The sequence below is a fragment of the Spermophilus citellus genome, assembly GCF_964194105.1.
Source record: "Spermophilus citellus genome assembly, chromosome: 1".
Taxonomy (NCBI): Eukaryota; Metazoa; Chordata; class Mammalia; order Rodentia; family Sciuridae; genus Spermophilus; species Spermophilus citellus.
In genome coordinates, this window is record NC_138182.1 from 115991484 (window position 1) to 116008229 (window position 16746).

Sequence of the window (16746 nt, forward strand, 5' to 3'; positions counted from 1 at the left end):
ACATAGTTTTCTAAAATTATTCAAAATGGGCAAAAATTTAGATAAATAAAAATTAACAGAATCTATGCTCTTTTAAAAATGATCATTAATAGCTTTAAATATATTTCCATCTCTTGATGTTGAAAACAATATGGATTTCTCCGTTTTCATTGCCATTCTTTTGCTTCTGAAAGAGCTGAGACTCACCTTCACATTGAGACCCCACCAGGCAGCTGCTGTGGGGAACAGGAATGCACACCTCAGCGAGACCTGAGGCTTCGGAAGACAGAGCAGACGGAATCAAATGCTATGCAAGGGTGGAGTCTAAGGGAGGTTCACAGGTATGCCATCCGAACCAGCAGAGCGATGCTCCAAGACTCCCTACGTGAACACCTACGCATGTCCATTTGCAGAGGAGAAATTGAGCTGTGAGCACTAGGGAAGGTTTGCAAAAATGCAGTGGTGATCTTCACCTGCCAATCTGCCAGACTGGATTTCCATGATGGAATTTGGATGTGAGCATGCTGAGAAGGAAAGTGGGCATGTGGCTAACGTCTAGGGGCGCAGCCTGTGGCTTTCGCGCTGCACGGTATCTCCCTATCACCCTCCCCAGGGCTCCCTGCACCTCCTTGTTTCTCAGGCTGTAAATGAAAGGATTCAGCGTGGGGTTGATGACTGCGTAGAACACGGAGATGAGCTTGTCCCCCTCCGCCGAGTAAAGGGACTTGGGCCTCAGGTACCTGATCAGCCCAGTCCCGTAGTAAATGGTCACCACAGTCAGGTGGGAGGTGCAGGTGGAGAAGGCTCTTTTCCTGCCCTCTGAGGAGTCCACCCTCATCACAGCCAGCAGGATGCGAAGGTAGGAGAGCAGAATGAGGAGGAAGGGTACCATCACGGTTCCAGCGCCCCCTACCGCCATCATGGCTTCCTGCAGCGTCGTGTCTGCACAGAACAGGTGCAGAAGGATGGGCAGCTCACAGAAAATGTAGTCCACCACTTAGGGACCGCAGAGTGGGAAGATGACGCAGGAGAGCGGCACCACCGAAGCGAAAAAACCCAGCGCCCAGGCGCCCAGCGCCAGCGCGATCACGCGGGCCAGCTCAGGAGCAGCAGGTATCACAGCGAGTGGCAGATGGCCACGTAGCGGTCCAGAGCCATCACTGCCAGAAGGAAGCACTCCGTGCACTCGAGGAACAGGGTGAGGTAGGTCTAAGCAAGGCAGAAGGCATGGGAAATGACCTTCCTGCTTGTGAGGAAGTTGAAGAGCATCTTGGGCACCACCAGCGTGCTGAAGAGGACGTTCAGCAAAGCCAGGTGACAAAGGAAGAAGTACATGGGCGACTGCAGAGACACATCGAGGACCACTAAGGTGACAACCGCCGTGTTCCTGAAGCAGCACGTCAGGTAGACCAGAGAGAGCAGGAGGAAGAGGGGGAGCTCGGCCTCAGGGTGATTGGAGAAGCCCACAAGCACCAGCTCAGAGAGGACGCTGGCCTTGGCCAGTCTCATGGCTGCCACTGACCAATGCCTGTGGCAGGGAGGAGAAAGCAGCATCTGAGAAAGGAATCCTGGGGTCGAGCCAGTCCCCCTGCACTTGCACTTGGCTCCACTGCCAAAGTCAGTGCGTTTTAAACAGAAGTGGCAACCGTTTGTGAACTCTCCTTGGACAGCAGAACACTCAGAGCACAGCACTCTCACCCCGTGGCCTGCCTTCTGGCAAAGCGGAACTTTACTTAGGTATTTATTTTAATCACATATATGATGCAAGACAGATCTTTAGGTTTCAAGCTGAGCACTTCAGCCACCTCTACTCACTATTTTCCATGTATCCAGTGCACCCCTATATTTTGCTAATCAAATGTTTTAGGTTCAATAAAATAAGGTGACTTGTCCAACATCACACATTGAAAATTTGAAGGCTGAAAATAATTCCATTCTCCTCTAACTACAGTAAAAACAGAAATGACAGAATAATTTTCCCTTATCATGACAAAAGGTTTGTTTTTTTTCTTCCTGATCCCTAAGGAAAATAAATTATCATCTCATATTTGTGGAATACTACAGCTAATTGGTCTATTTCAACCATCTTAGCGTTAGTAAAAATAATATAGTTAATTATCTAAACAATGGAGCTTTTGAATTTCTAGGAATTTCTAGTCATGATCTCCGAGTACATAATACTGTCATTTCAAACCCAGGCCTCTTGATTACTCTAAGAAATGTGGGATTGGCTCTACTGAACTGTGTTTCCCAAATGTGCCCACATCTACAGCAATACACTTCCTATAATCTTTAAGAAAACATGAATTTCATGTTCCTGCTTGTGCTGAAACAGAAGCTGTGGACTGGTCACATGAAGTGCAGATCGTCTTCTAAGACACACATACGCCAATGTCCGCTGCTGCTACTGCATAGCACCAAAGGGAAACAAACAGAGCTTCTGAAATATTTTTTTTCCTCCCAGTGCTGGGGATCAAAGCCATAACCTCATTCCTGCTAGGCAAGAGGCAAGTACTCTACCACTGAGTACATTCCCAGTCCTGTTCCTGAGATTCTTTTTTTTTTTTTTTTTTTTTTTTGTACTGTGGATTTAGAGACAGGGTCTCCCTAAGTTGCTTAGGACCTCACTAAGTTGCTGAGGCTGGCCTTGAACTTGTCATCCTCCTGCCTCAGCCTCCTGAGTTTCTGAGATTACAAGTTTGTGTCACTCTGCCCAGCTCTGAGAATATTTTGAATTACAATAGTGCAGAATGATAAAACATGGAGCCCAAGGTTCACAAAAATTCAGACGTCACTCTTTTCTCCACTGAGTTCTATTTCTACTATTTTTCTCTCTGTCCTGCTTAAAATCCCCCCTTTTGTGGCTTCCCTGTTTGATTCTTTATGAAGGATATTTCTAGATTTTTCCATCTACTCTCTTCTCAGTGTTTTTCCATTTTGCACAGCCTACATCAATCAATGAGCAGGACTACTTGACACCAAGCCACACAGTGGGGGAGGATAAAAGGGAAACAGAGGCCCAGATGAAGCCAGAGAGGGAGAGCTGGAACTGAAGGATTTCCACAGGGAGGAAGGAGCTTGGGGAGAGGAGTCTCCATACTTGCCTGCTTTTAGATGTTAGGCAACATGTTCATTCATAGTTGGTACTAGTACTTTGTAAATGAATTGTCCTGAAAAGGATCAAATTTTCAGGTCTTCACCTATTAAAGAGGTGGCATGAAGAGCACAGCTTTGTCAGTCACTGGGGCTCCTCACAGTTAAACTTAGCTAGAAATTGTCTCTTCTTCACAAGGTGCTTCTCAGCACTGTGGAACTCAGGTTGCAAAGAATGAGAGAACCATTGTAATAATCTGCAAAGTCCATTTCACGTTCTTAGTCAAGACTTCAGTGAGTTAAGTGAAATATATTAACAGCTGAAGTGTTACCTGAATCCCGAAGGGAACCAGTTAACTTCATGTAAAAAATAAAAACTAATTAATTATTGTGCCTCTTACTTTTGATGCAGACAGCTCATTAATGCAACTTTAATTTCCTACTAATGGTGCCAGGTGTTGACTCTGTTACTTCTCTGAGAGGAACACCTTAATTTGGAATTTTAAATTAAAAAAATTTAAAACTAATATGTTAATGCCATATTTTAAGACATACAAATTTTCTGAACAGAAATTTTGCAAAATCCTAGGTAAATTCAATTATGTAATAAATATAAGTAATACAATTAACAAAGAAATGTTATGTTACTTAAGTGTGGATAACTCTTTTGTGGTCAGACATACGCCATTCTCCAAAGCAAGAACACTGGCAAGGGCTGGGGTTGTGGCTCAGTGGGAGAGCGCTTGCCCAGCATGTGTGAGGCACTGGGTTTGATCCTCAGCACCACATAAAAATGAAATAAAGATATTGTGACCACCTATAACTAATATATATATATATATATATATATATATATATATATATATATATATACATATTTTTTTTAAAAAAAAGAACACTGGCAAGATAAAGCTCCTGGGTGGGCTTCCATAACAACCCTTTAACAAACTTGAATCACAGGCAGAAAAATTGACTTAATTCTGTATAAATTGATAAAAATAACTGTTTTTTTGTTGTTGTTACTATTGCCTGTTCCCTTTAAAAGTTGAGTTTTTGAGCATCAAATTATCTCCAGACAAAATTAGAGGGAACAAGGGCAAAGTTCCAATTATACACAAGATGCTCATGAAACTTACATCTGAAGGGGCAAAGACACCTCACCTGTCCATGTGTTCATCACAACACATTACCATGCAGTGATAAGCATTATGACTTATAGCCGGGTAAAATAAAGAATAGCCAAAGTACCGGCCTTGATCAAAGTCGAGCAAAGACTTCATAATGTTGCAACAGGTGAGAGGATACCTGGAGAAATGGAGGTAAGGAAAGATTACTGGAGGGCAGAGTGGAGAGTGCACACACACCCCCCCATCCATGAGCTCCCTGTTCTGGGGTGGGGCGATGGAAGAAAGAGGTGCAGGGCACACTGGATAGTAGCCGAGCTGAAGCAGAAGGTGGGTGTGTCTCAGATGCTCCTAAGGGATGCAGGGAGTTCAGATTCTGTTTTAAGTGAACCCTCGACCATGTCCTCTGTGTGTGTGTGTGTGTGTGTGTGTGTGTGTGTGTGGCATGAGTCCTTCCTTCCTGAACACCTGAGTGCTTCCTTTTTCTGCATAATGTCAACTCAGTAAACCACCACACTCAACAGGAGGCAATGTGACTGCAAACTATCACTGTGACCATCTTAGAGAGCGTGCTGTCCCCACACATTGATAATCTATGATGTGCAGTTCTGTAGTGTCCCTGTGACCATCAAAATGCTTTTTAATCTTTAGTCATTTTAAAGTAATTCATATTCAAACACAATCTCACCATGTGACTGAGCAGAGACGATGGGAACACAACACAGCCACCCTCTCCCAGCTGTAGTGACAGATCCTTAACTTGCTGTCTGTGGGGCTGAGGGTCTTGTACTTTGAGGTCCATCTCCCAAAGATCTTGTCACTTAACCTCGTCCCTGGAGGATGTCTGGCCTCAGCCAAGTGTCCTCCAGTGGGTCTTTTGTGGTTTCATTGCATAGGCTGAAGGTGAAGGGACTTGGGAGAGGTGCCATGACCCTGGAGCTTCCTGTCCATGACAGGCTGCTCATCTGAGAGGGGATGACTCAGGCAAAGCTGGGGGTCCCACAGCCACAGAGACCACTGAGCAGAGAGAGGTGCTGCTGCCATGAGCTGCCCTGGGCCTCAGCCCGAGCGCCCCTGCAGAATGGTGGAGATGGTGTGGACTTAGGAACCTCTGTGAATGCCAGGACCTGCTGAGAGGGACAAGGGGCTGAGGAAGCCCAGGGGCTCATGGCACCAGTGTCCACACAAGTCCAGGGGAGGAGTGGCGCTTCCACAGAGAGAGTGATCTGTCAACTTGGACCACAGAGCAGCAGCCCTACCTTGAAGATGATAAATGGAAGGGTGAGGAGAGAGCCACTCACCCCAGAGGGGACGAGGAGGTGGATAGAAGGAACTGGTCTTCTTTGCAGGGTATTGAAAGGGGCTGCAAATGGCCACACAGTGGTCATGGGATGTGACAGCCAAGGGAATAACTCAGAGCCTCCAGAAAGAAAGTAAACAGGACTGGGTGAAGCACCCAGCAAATGAGGCTCTTTTCTGCTGGAAGGAAGCCTGCTAGCCTCACAGAACATCATGGGCTGTGGTTAATATTTCACTGAAAGCGAGAAATACTTGGAAGAGAGGAGCCTGCCCAACAATTAGGACAGTGATGCCAAGCACTGCACCAAATAGGTCATTAAAAACATCCAGAAGAGGCCCCAGGCCCTGGTGCTGGGCACCCCGTAAGAGTGAATTTCACAATGCTCAGTGCATTGTCATGATAAAAACACTCAAAAAACTTGGGATATAAGGAAATTTCCTCAACTTGTAATAAGGAACATGTATGAAAATCCAGTCAACATATTACTCAATGGTGCAAGACAGAAACCTCTTCCATTACCATCAGGAGCAAGACATGTGTGATTGTTTTCACCACAAGCTAAAACTAGAAACTCTTCTTTTCCAAAAAGAATATTTTATTTTAATTGTACATATTTATGGAATACACTGTGATATTTCACTACATGTGTACAACGAGTAATAGATCAGGGTAATTAGCCTCTTATCCTTAAATGTTTATCCTTTCTTTGTATTGATAATCTTTGAACTATTCTCTTCTAGTTCATTTAAAAATACTTAGTAAATAAGTTGTTATTTATTAAGTAGTATAGAGAAGTAGTATAGAACGCTAGAACTTATTCCTTCTAACTATTTTGGTTCCCATTATCCTAGCCCCCACTTTCTTCCCTGCTCTACTGTTGGAATAACTTTTGGTTCACAGCTAGCAGCTACAAGCAGCTCAGAGTGCTAGGAAAACCTATGCTAGGTAGTAGAGACCTGACAGGAACACCAGCAGGATAGGGTGCCCTGCTCTAGCCAGCTGTCTGTGAATCCACATCCTCAGCACTTGTGGTCAGCATTGTCAAGCTACCAGACTACCAGGTCAGGAAACCGAGTGTCAAGTGCTTCAGGACATGTAGCTCCCCAACTCATAGCCCCCCTTCCATAGGGTCAAAGACCCTTCCAGCCTGCCTTCCATCACGACAGCAAGATTTAGTGCTTCCTCATAGTGTGGTTACATTAGGCATAAGATGATTGGCTTATAGATGTTAAAGTGCTTATGTGTGATTGGCAGGCACACCCTACCTGAACCCTATAACAGTTGTATGCATTCCAAAAATAAACGAGCTGGCCTGGAGGTCAACTGAGATTGTCATCTGCCAGCTCTCACCAGTTCCCAGCATCCCTGTGTTGCTTTGACACTGCGTCTCTACCCCCCACCCCCACCCCCCACTGAAGTAGCTGAGTAACCATCGACCACACTAGGAACCCAGGAACACATACACTCTACCCATCCTCTATGAACACTACTCTGTTTTCTCCTTTAAGAAATCAACTTTTTTAGCTTCCACGTGTATAACTATGAAACTCGTTAAAATCCTAGGGGAAATGCTTTATGACATTGATTTGGCAAGGATTTCTTGATATAAGATCAAAATAGCAGGCAACACAAGGAACAATGGAAGTAAATTGTATTTCACCAAATTAAAAACTGTGCATCAACAGACACAATCAGCATGGTGAAAAGGCAATTCGTGGAGTGGAAATAATTATTGCAAATCATATGTCTGGTAAGGAAGTCATATTAAGAAAATGTAAGGAACCTGCAAAGCTCAACAATAAAGAAAACAAGTCAACCTAAGAATAGCTATCCAAGTCAACAATGGGCAAAAGACTTGAACAGACTTTCTCCCAAGAAGATATACAAATGGCCAATAGACACATCAAAATCTATTCCACATCACTCATTATTGAGGGAATGCAAATCCAAAGCTCAATGAGACACCACTACATATCCAAAAGGATGCCAGTTAGTCAAAAGGCCCCCAAACTGTAAAATAACAAGTGTTCACAGGATGTGGATAAATTAAAGCCCCTGAGCATTGCTAGTGATGACAGTATGAGGGTCCTCAAAAATTAAATGTAAATATCTATCAATTTTAGAAGATTAAACATAGAATCACCTTATGGCATGTCATTTTAACTACTGGTATATACCTAAAGGAATTGAAATCAAACAGATATTTGTAAACCAATGGCTATAGAACCACTATTCCTTTTAACCAAATGGTAGAACGACTATGGGAATCTAAGTCCATTGGCAGAGAGCAGGATAGCAAAGGAGTATGTGTGTGTGTGTGTGTGTGTGTGTGTGAGAGAGAGAGAGAGAGAGAGAGAGAGAGAGAGACATTAGTTAGCCTTGTAAAAGAAACGAAATTCTGATGTGTGCTGCAATAGCAATAAACCTGGAACTGTATGCTACGTAACCTGACCTGGATGCAAGAGGACAGGCATCTTTACAGGAGGAGCCTGGAGGAGCACAAATCCCCTGAGGCAGGTGGTGCAAGGGCTGAGGACTTTCTGTCCCAGGGGGCATGGAGTTCCATTTTGAGAGGATGTATGTCTCTGGACAGGGAATGTGGGGACAGCTGCCCACGGGTGAATGCACCTAAGGCCACTGGACTGTGCCCTGCAACAGGGAAAACTCAGATTTTATGTTGTGTGAATTTTGCCCCAGTAAAGTTATCATGAATGGATCATGTATGGATCAGTTTTTGTATAAAAAAGGCATATATATATATATATATATAACCTTCATGTGAGTCTATGTGCAAAAATGTGGTAAGGTTATTGACAAATAAACCATTTATTGTCTTGTGTTATTGTTTATCTCTCTTCCCCATGTTCTTTTCATATTTACCTAGGTTGTCTACACTGGCTCTCATTAACTCTGAGTAACCTTGCACTTAACAGGATAAAAATACATATTAAGCTTGAGAAATAATGACTGAATCTCTGAGCTCCATGCAGCCCCTGCCTTGCTTACGCTGTGGCCTCAGACCTCCCTTCTTATCTCCACCATGTAAGAAGTTAGAATAAGGTATTCTAGATATTTTTCATCTAGACAATTTTATTATCCTGTTGACAAATAGCTGAACTTATCTTCAATCTTGAAGAAGTTATATGGTGATCTTACTTTGGCATGCTTTTGAGTTTTATTTGAAAGTTTCAGGAAAAGGGAAAATTAAAAAAAAAATTGCGAACTTTTTAACACATTTTTGAACACTTTCAAATTCTCCCCAGAACATTGTTACACCCACATGTGAGTAATACAAAAGTATGCATTTACAGAAGATATTTCACAAATGAATCTAACTTACAAGTACAAGAATTGTTTCAGATGCTGCAGGGCATGCTGGCGCACACCTGCAATCCCAGCAGCTCAGGAGGCTGAGACAGAAGGATGGCACATTCAAAGCCAGCCTCAGCAAAGTCAATGCATTAAGCAACCCAGTGAGACCCTATCTCTAAATAAAATACAAAATAGGGTTGGGGATGTGGTCAGTGGTCAAGTGCCCCTGAGTTCAATCCCTAGTTCAAAAAAATAAAATAAATAAATAAATAAAAATAAAAAGAATTGTTTCAGTTGCATTAACAAATCAGAAACTATTTAAATTATATTATTTAATCTCTCCCATTTTCCTCAACTAATGGAGGCATACCAAGACAACCAGCAACAGAAATATAAGTAAAACAGCCACAGGAATGACCTATTCTGTAAATTCTGTATCATAGGCAATGAAGCTTACCAACCGATCGAAATAGGGGATGCAATACAATTTCAAGGAAAGGAAAGTAGTGTTTGATATGGGAGATCCAGGACATGCAATTCCCCAGAAACGTGGATAGCCACCTTATCTGGGGACAGTGAGGGGGAGGGAGCTGCTGCCAGGAGCTGCCTGATGGCCATCATCCCCATCTGCAAGCTGGCCAGCTGCTCTAGAGAGACTTTTCTTCGGAAGTTCATGCCCACTAACTTCATCACTAATCATATTCCCAGGTTTTTCTCATGACAACATAGCGGAATAAAACGGTGACTTCCAGATGTTATACTGGGGGAACTCTAGCTCCCTTCCGCTGGCCAGCCGTGATTGAACTCTAGGAGAGTGCTCCAGATGTGCCCTAGAAGCTTGCTGGCAAGTGAGCAGATGCTGCTGGGAAGACCGGGAACACGAGGAAGATTATTAGGACTCACTCTTCCAATTAGAAGAGGAGAGTCAGACTTTCAAAAGCACAGGGCATCCGCAATTCACAGCAAGGAACCAGTTAGATCCTCAAGAGACGAGGAGCAAAGAGGAGCAACGGAACCCACCAAATGCAGACGCTGTAGCTTTGCGTTTTCTTTTGTCACAAGCTACAACATGCCTGACAAATGCAGCACGTGTCTTATTTCTCATCTGTCAGCCTCTGTTGGAGAGTCTGACGGGCATTAAGAGGTTATTAACCCCTCACACGGAAAATTAACTCTGTGCAGTTAGAAGACAAATGCTTTTGCAGCCCGTCCTGAGGGCACCTTCACGGAAGTGTCACCTTGGGCACATGGTTGTCCCTAGTCTGCTCGGGTATTTAGCCAGGGCGTCTCTGAGCGAGCCTTTCACTTTCTCGTTGCGCAAACTGTATATGAAGGGGTTCAGCATGGACGTCACGATGGGCATCATGATGGTGTTCGCACGGTGGCGAACTTGTTCACGTCCATCACGCCGCCCTTCCGCGGGCGCACATAGATGAAGATGGAGCTGCCATAGTACAGCTTTACCACCGTGATGTGCAAGGCGCAGGTGGAGAAGGCCTTGCGCCGGCCCTGCGCCTAGGGCATCCTGAGCACTGTGATGATGATGCAGGTGTAGGACACGTCGGTCAGGAGCAGGGAGCCCAGGAGCAGCACCGCCGAGGAGGCGAAGTCCGCCAGCTCTGCCAGAGAGGTGTCCGCACAGACAAGCTTCAGCACCGGGGCGCTGTCGCAGAAGAAGTGGTTCACCACGTTGGGCCCGCAGAAGGGCAGGGGGGGCATTAAAACTAACGGCGCCAGGATGGACAGAAAGGCGCCCACGTAAGACCCCAGGAGCAGCGCCGAGCACGTCTGTCTGTTCTTGATGAGCGCGTACCGCAGTGGGTTGCAGATGGCGACGTACCGATCAAAGGACATGACCGCCAGGAGGAAGAACTCGGTGGACCCCAAGAGGAAGTAGAAGAAAGACTGCGTGAGGCAGCCCACAAAGGAGATGGCTTTGGTGAGGGAGAAAGTGTTGGCCAGCATCTCGGGCACCACCATGGAGGTGATAGCCACCTCGAGGAAGGAGAGGTTGGCTACGAAGAAGTACATGGGTGAGTGCAGGCGACGGTCACAGCACACTAGAAGGATGATCAGGGTGTTGCCGACCAGAGATGTCAGGTACATAAGCAGGAACACAGAGAAAAGAAGAATGTTCACGGGTTTCTCATTCTGAAACCCAAGCAAGATGAACTCAGTGACCCTGGTCAGGTTGCTCCCATCCATGCAGCTTCCACTTCCACCTGTAGTGAAGGAAAGAGGGGTTCATTGCCGGTTCCTTGCATCTCACCCTGGAGGCACCCATCCTACCTACATGGATTAACCTCCTTTTGTTTTTATGGAGGGAATCATAATGAAAGCAAATGTTTATTTTTCCAGTGTTCAAATAGGCCCTGAGATGAGCCAGGGAAGATAAAAGAGCTCAGAACTGAGATGCCCTCCTAATAGGAATGAGTCTCAAGGACTTTATGACAACTTCCACCTCTCCTTAGGAAAGCTGTGAACCTCCTGTGATGGGGAATCCAGAGGCTCTCAAGACCTGTGGACAACTGCATGGACATACTGTAGTGCCCCTCACCCTCTCAGAGGCCAAGTATTCATTTACAGTGCTGACAGGCACAGCTGCAATCACGACCAACTCTACATTAGTGCACAGATACAAAGTGTCTTTTAAAGTTATTTTATTACCAATGAGAAAGAAAAATATTGAAAAAACACAACTATACACAATCGCATAATAGGTTGATGACCCCTGAGCACCAACCAACACTGTCAAATTGGCCACTAAAATAGTTAAAGTCAGCCTTGTGCCAACTCCCCATGGAATCTGATGTCATTGTGCATTAAATGTTAATAGAGCATTCAGAAGTAAGGGAAAAGATCGCAAAATCCAACTTTTAAAAATAGCACTGTTGCTTATTCTTATCTTGGAATTCAGACAGATAAAGCAAATGTTCAGGAAGAGGGGTAGAGGAGTTGAACCTCTGGGATTTTGCTTTTCTTATGAGTAAGAACAAGAACCTAAGATTATGCAGTTGTTCAGAAATCAAGGGCCAGAAGTACAGAGAAAACAGGAACCTGTTGCAGACAGTTTTGTATGTGTTAAGTTGTCACTTAGAAATATTTATGTTATATTATCAAGGTAATCAACTGAAGTTATCCACTCTTATGAGTAGAAGTTTGAAATGAGGCATGATTTCAAATCCCAAATTGCAATACAAACAAAAAATTGATACTGTCAGGCTTTGACAAAGCTGACTTTAGGAGAGTGGATATTTTTATTGCTACTTTTCCGTAGAGTGATGGATGAATGTGTTAGAGGCTAGTGGAAAATTTTATCACAAAGGCCCATGCTGCAAACAAGATAAGCTTTTGTATCTAATTAGGTTTTAGGTTTGGATGCTTGTATGACACAAATATTTATTAGTATGTTCTTTAATTCACTTTTATTATTACATATTTATAGCACACTGGAAAGCAAGTAGATGTGCAGATAAATTTCTTATAGGAATTTCTCTTCCTCATATCCTTTCTCATTTCAGGATATGAGGAAGAAAAGGGATTTGGTTTAAAATGGAGGTTTGTACTATAATCCTTTATGATGACCTTTCCAAATACATTAACCTGAGTTCAATATTTTAATTAATAAGCACTGAACGTGTCAGTAAAGTGATGTGGTGAGAAAAACTGCAATCAGTTTCATTCCTGTGATCATGACAGAGGACATGTGAATGGCTGATGGAGAAGTGCAAAGCAACATTTGATTACAGGATGTCACTAGAAAGAGCTCCTCCTGTGGTCCCCATAGAGCTGGCTTAACTGTGAGCAATCATTGTGTGCTGTGATGTACAGCAGGGTCTGGCAGAGACTGAACACAGGTGGAGAGGTAATGGGGCTCCTTCTAGTCAATCAGAAAACTCTGCATGGGTTCCTCAATAAGTGAAAGCAGATGGAAAAGAGCCGGAGAGTCACAGCCATAGAGAGAATATAAAGAGGAAATGGGAACAAAGAACATCTACTCACCCTCTACAGTGTATCAGAAGTTTGTGAGTGCTTGAGGGCATTGCCTCCAGTTCTCTTTACTTTTAAGTGCATGACTTGGGTATGGACAACAGTGGGAATGCTTCTAAAGGTTATTTCCTTTTTCAGACAGTCTCAAAATATTAGAAAACAAATTTATGGAGATTACAACTGTGTGTGTGTTTGTGTGTGTGTGTGTGTGCAAGTGCAGTCGCCTGGGAGTGGTGTGCCTTCTCCACATGCCTCTGGGAAGAACTGACGTGAAGTCTGTGATCTTGTTCCTCTTCAGGTTATTGGAGCTGGAAAGCAGGAGGGAAGCCAAGGTTCAGCACGATGACTTCCCTAGAGGCAGGGCTTCAAGTGGAATGGTGGTCTCCAGAGATCAATTTATGCAACCAAAAAGAAAAACTCTGTAATTAAAAGAAAAGTAAAAGTTTTCCAAATTGAACAGGTGAACTTGCAAACACAACCTCCATGAGAAACACAAGGACCTCCAGAGAAATCATCAGTGGGTCAAGGCTGGCTCCACTAACTGCAGAATACTGTCCCTCCACCATCAGGGCAGGAGGTAGATTTTCACCCTCTTAGACCTTATCGCCTTAGCCAACCTTTAGTAAGTACTATCTACTAGCTGTTAGCACCCGTAGTAAATAATATGCAATAGTAATCTCCCAAAATAGTAAGGGTGTTAGTTGTAAACTTATGATAACCATATGAAATAGGTGGCACCATTAACATGAGTTATGATAACTATTTTACATAAGCAATAAAAGAAAAACTAACTTTAAAATGTTAAAAATTACAAAATATGAATAAATAAATTCAGCAAAGTAGCAGGATATAAAATCAATACCCATAAATCAAAGGCATTTCTGTACATCAGTGTCAAGTCCTCTAAAAGGGAAAAGAGGAAAACTACCCCATTTACAATAGCCTAAAAAAAATACCTGGGAATCAATTTAACAGAAGAGATGAAAGACCTCTATAGTGAAAACCACAGAGCACTAAAGAAATTTGAAGAAGACTTTAGAAGATGGAAAGTTCTATTTTGCTCTTGCTTTGAAGAATTAATATTGTTAAAATGACCATACCACAAAAGCACTATACAGATTTAATGCAATTCCAATAAAAATCCCAATGACATTCCTCATAGAAATAGAAATAAAAGTCATGAAATTTATCTGAAAAAATAAGAACCCAGAATAGCTAAAACAATCCTTAGCAAGAAGAGTGAAGCAGGAGGCATCACTATATCAGACCTTAAACTGCACTACAGAGCAATAGTAACAAAAATATCATTACATTGGCACCAAAATAGACCTGTAGACCAATGGTATAGAATAGAAGACACAGAGACTAACCCACATAATTACAGTTATCTTATATTAGACAAAGGTGCCAGAAACATACATTGGAGAAAAGATAGCCTCTTCAACAAATGGTGCTGGGAAAACTGAAAATCCACATGTAACAAAATGAAATTAAACCCCTATCTCTCACCATGCACAAAACTCAACTCAAAGTGGATCAAGGACCTAGGAATTAAACCAGAGACATTGCACTTATTTGAAGAAAAAGTAGGCCTAAATCTCAATCATGTCAGATTAGGCTCCAATTTCCTTAATAAGAGTCCTATAGCATAAGAATTAAAACCAAGAATCAATAAATGGGATGGATTCAAATTAAAAAGCTTCTTCTTAGCAAAAGAAACAATCAGTGAGGTGAATAGAGAACCTACAGAATGGGAGCAAATCTTTACCACAGGCACATCAGATAGAGCACTAATCTTAGGATATATAAAGCACTCAAAAATCTTAACATCAAAAAAAAAATTACCCAGTCAACAAATGGGTGAAGGAACTGAACAGTCACTTCTCAGAAGATGATATACAATCAATCAACAAATATATGAAAAAATGTTCAACATCTCTAGCAATTAGAGAAATGCAAATAAAAACTACTGTAAGATTTCATTTCACTCCAGTCAGAATGGCAGCTAATATGAAGACAAACAACAATAAGAGTTGGAGAGGATGTGGGGAAAAAGGCACACTCATACATTGCTGTGGGACTACAAACTGGTGCAGCCAACATGAAAAGCATTATGGAGAATACATGGAAAGCTGGGAATGGAGCCACCATTTGATCCAGCTATCCCACTCCTCGGTTTATACTCAAAGGACTTAAAAACAGCATATTACAGGGACACAGCCACATCAATGTTTATAGCAGCTCAATTCACAATAGCTAAACTGTAGAACCAACCTAGGTACCCTTCAGTTGATGAATGGATAAAGAAAATGTGATATGTCTACTCAATGGAATACTATTCAGCATTAAAGGAGAACAAAATCATGGCATTTTAAGGTAAATGGATGGTGTTAGAGAAGATAATGCTAAATAAAGTTAGCCAATCCCCAAAACCCAAATGCCAAATGTTTTCTCTGATATTGAGAGACTGATTCATAGTGGGGTTAGGAGGGAGCATTGGAGGATTAGACAAACTCTAGGTGGAGCAAAGGGGAGGGAGGAGAGTGGAGGGGGTATGGAGGTAGGAAAGAAGGTGGAATGAGATGGTCATCATTACCCTAAGTACATGTATGAAGACATGAATGGTGTGACTCTACTTTGTGTACAACCAAAGATATGAAAAACTGTACACTAGATGTATAATATGAATTGTAATGCATTCTACTGTCATATATAAAAAATTAGAATAAAAAATAATTTTTAAAAATTACAAAATTTTTCCCCCTATTTTGTGGTGCTGGCATTTGAATCCAGGGGTACTTAACCAATGAGCTTTGACTCCAGTCAATTTTATTTTTTATTTTGGGATGAGGTCTCAGTAAGTTGTTTAGGGCCTCGCTTAATGGCTGAGGCTGGCTTTGAACTTGTGATTCTCCTGTTCAGTCTCCTGTAGCTGGTATTACAGGTGTGTACCACCACTCCTGGCCTGAAACATTATTTTAAAAAGTAATTGCTAGCACTTCCTGAATGCTTAGTCCATATTTTGATTCACTGTCCTAAGAGTGTATAAATTAGTCTAGAGTTAAACAGTTAGATGTGAAAATAACAGTACGTGGGTAGCCAGTATCAGGAAGAGGAGGGGAAATTAGAGCCCTTGTGCACTTTGGTGGGAAAGTACAATTATGCAGTGACATAGAAAGACAGGAAGGAGCTTCCACCAGACTTCACCAATAGAAGGGCAAGTGCTCCCCCAGGGTCCCCCCAGGACCTGACCAGGAGGAAACCTCAACTCCTCACCCTCCCTTTTGTGCTGCACCTCTGTTGGGCTTGGGTTCACAGTGGAGGCCAAGTGACTCTCAGATTATGATGTACCTCGGATTCCCTCCTTGTGGGCTATTCAAGCTACATTCAATCCCGAGCCTGTGTATTTCCATGCCCTGAGTTTCACAGTCTCTTCTGCAAACATCACCATCTTCACAGCTAGGGGAATGGAACCTGCCTCCACCAAAGTCATGCACAGTTCTTGGCTACAGAACACTAATAACATTTCTTATTGTCTGTATTATGCTTCCCTCTAGCTAAATGAATCATTCCAAGAGATCCAGGACTACAGGTGTGTTCCTCATGCTGTATTGCAAATATTAAGCCCATGAGGTGTGACTTGCAGTATCAGCAACTCCATTTTGTATGGGTGAATAAATGAAGAGACAAATATTTGAGCAAAATAGAATTTCTGGGAAAGTAAGAATATACGTATTTTACAGGTGCCTAAGGAGTGACCTGAGTGCCTAAGGTTTTAGATCTGAGTTTTGCAGGAGAAGACATAAATTTTAGATGTTTGTCAGAATTTATGAGCACATTTTGGGCAGCTGATCTTGTGGACACCTAATCAACTAACAGAAAGAGAAGAGATGAGGTCCAATGATACAATATTAGAGGATATCCACCACTGAGCTGATCACTGACAAA

At 42.8% G+C, this 16746-nt stretch overlaps 1 pseudogene across 1 annotated transcript; it reads right to left on the reverse strand.

The window, feature by feature from the left end:
- Nucleotides 1-448: 448 nt before the first annotated feature.
- On the reverse strand, nucleotides 449-11013 carry LOC308652250 (annotated as a pseudogene). Its single transcript has 2 exons — nucleotides 10047-11013; nucleotides 449-1507 (listed from the first exon to the last, which is right to left on the reverse strand). The product of its transcript is annotated as an uncharacterized misc_RNA (transcript).
- Nucleotides 11014-16746: the final 5733 nt, after the last annotated feature.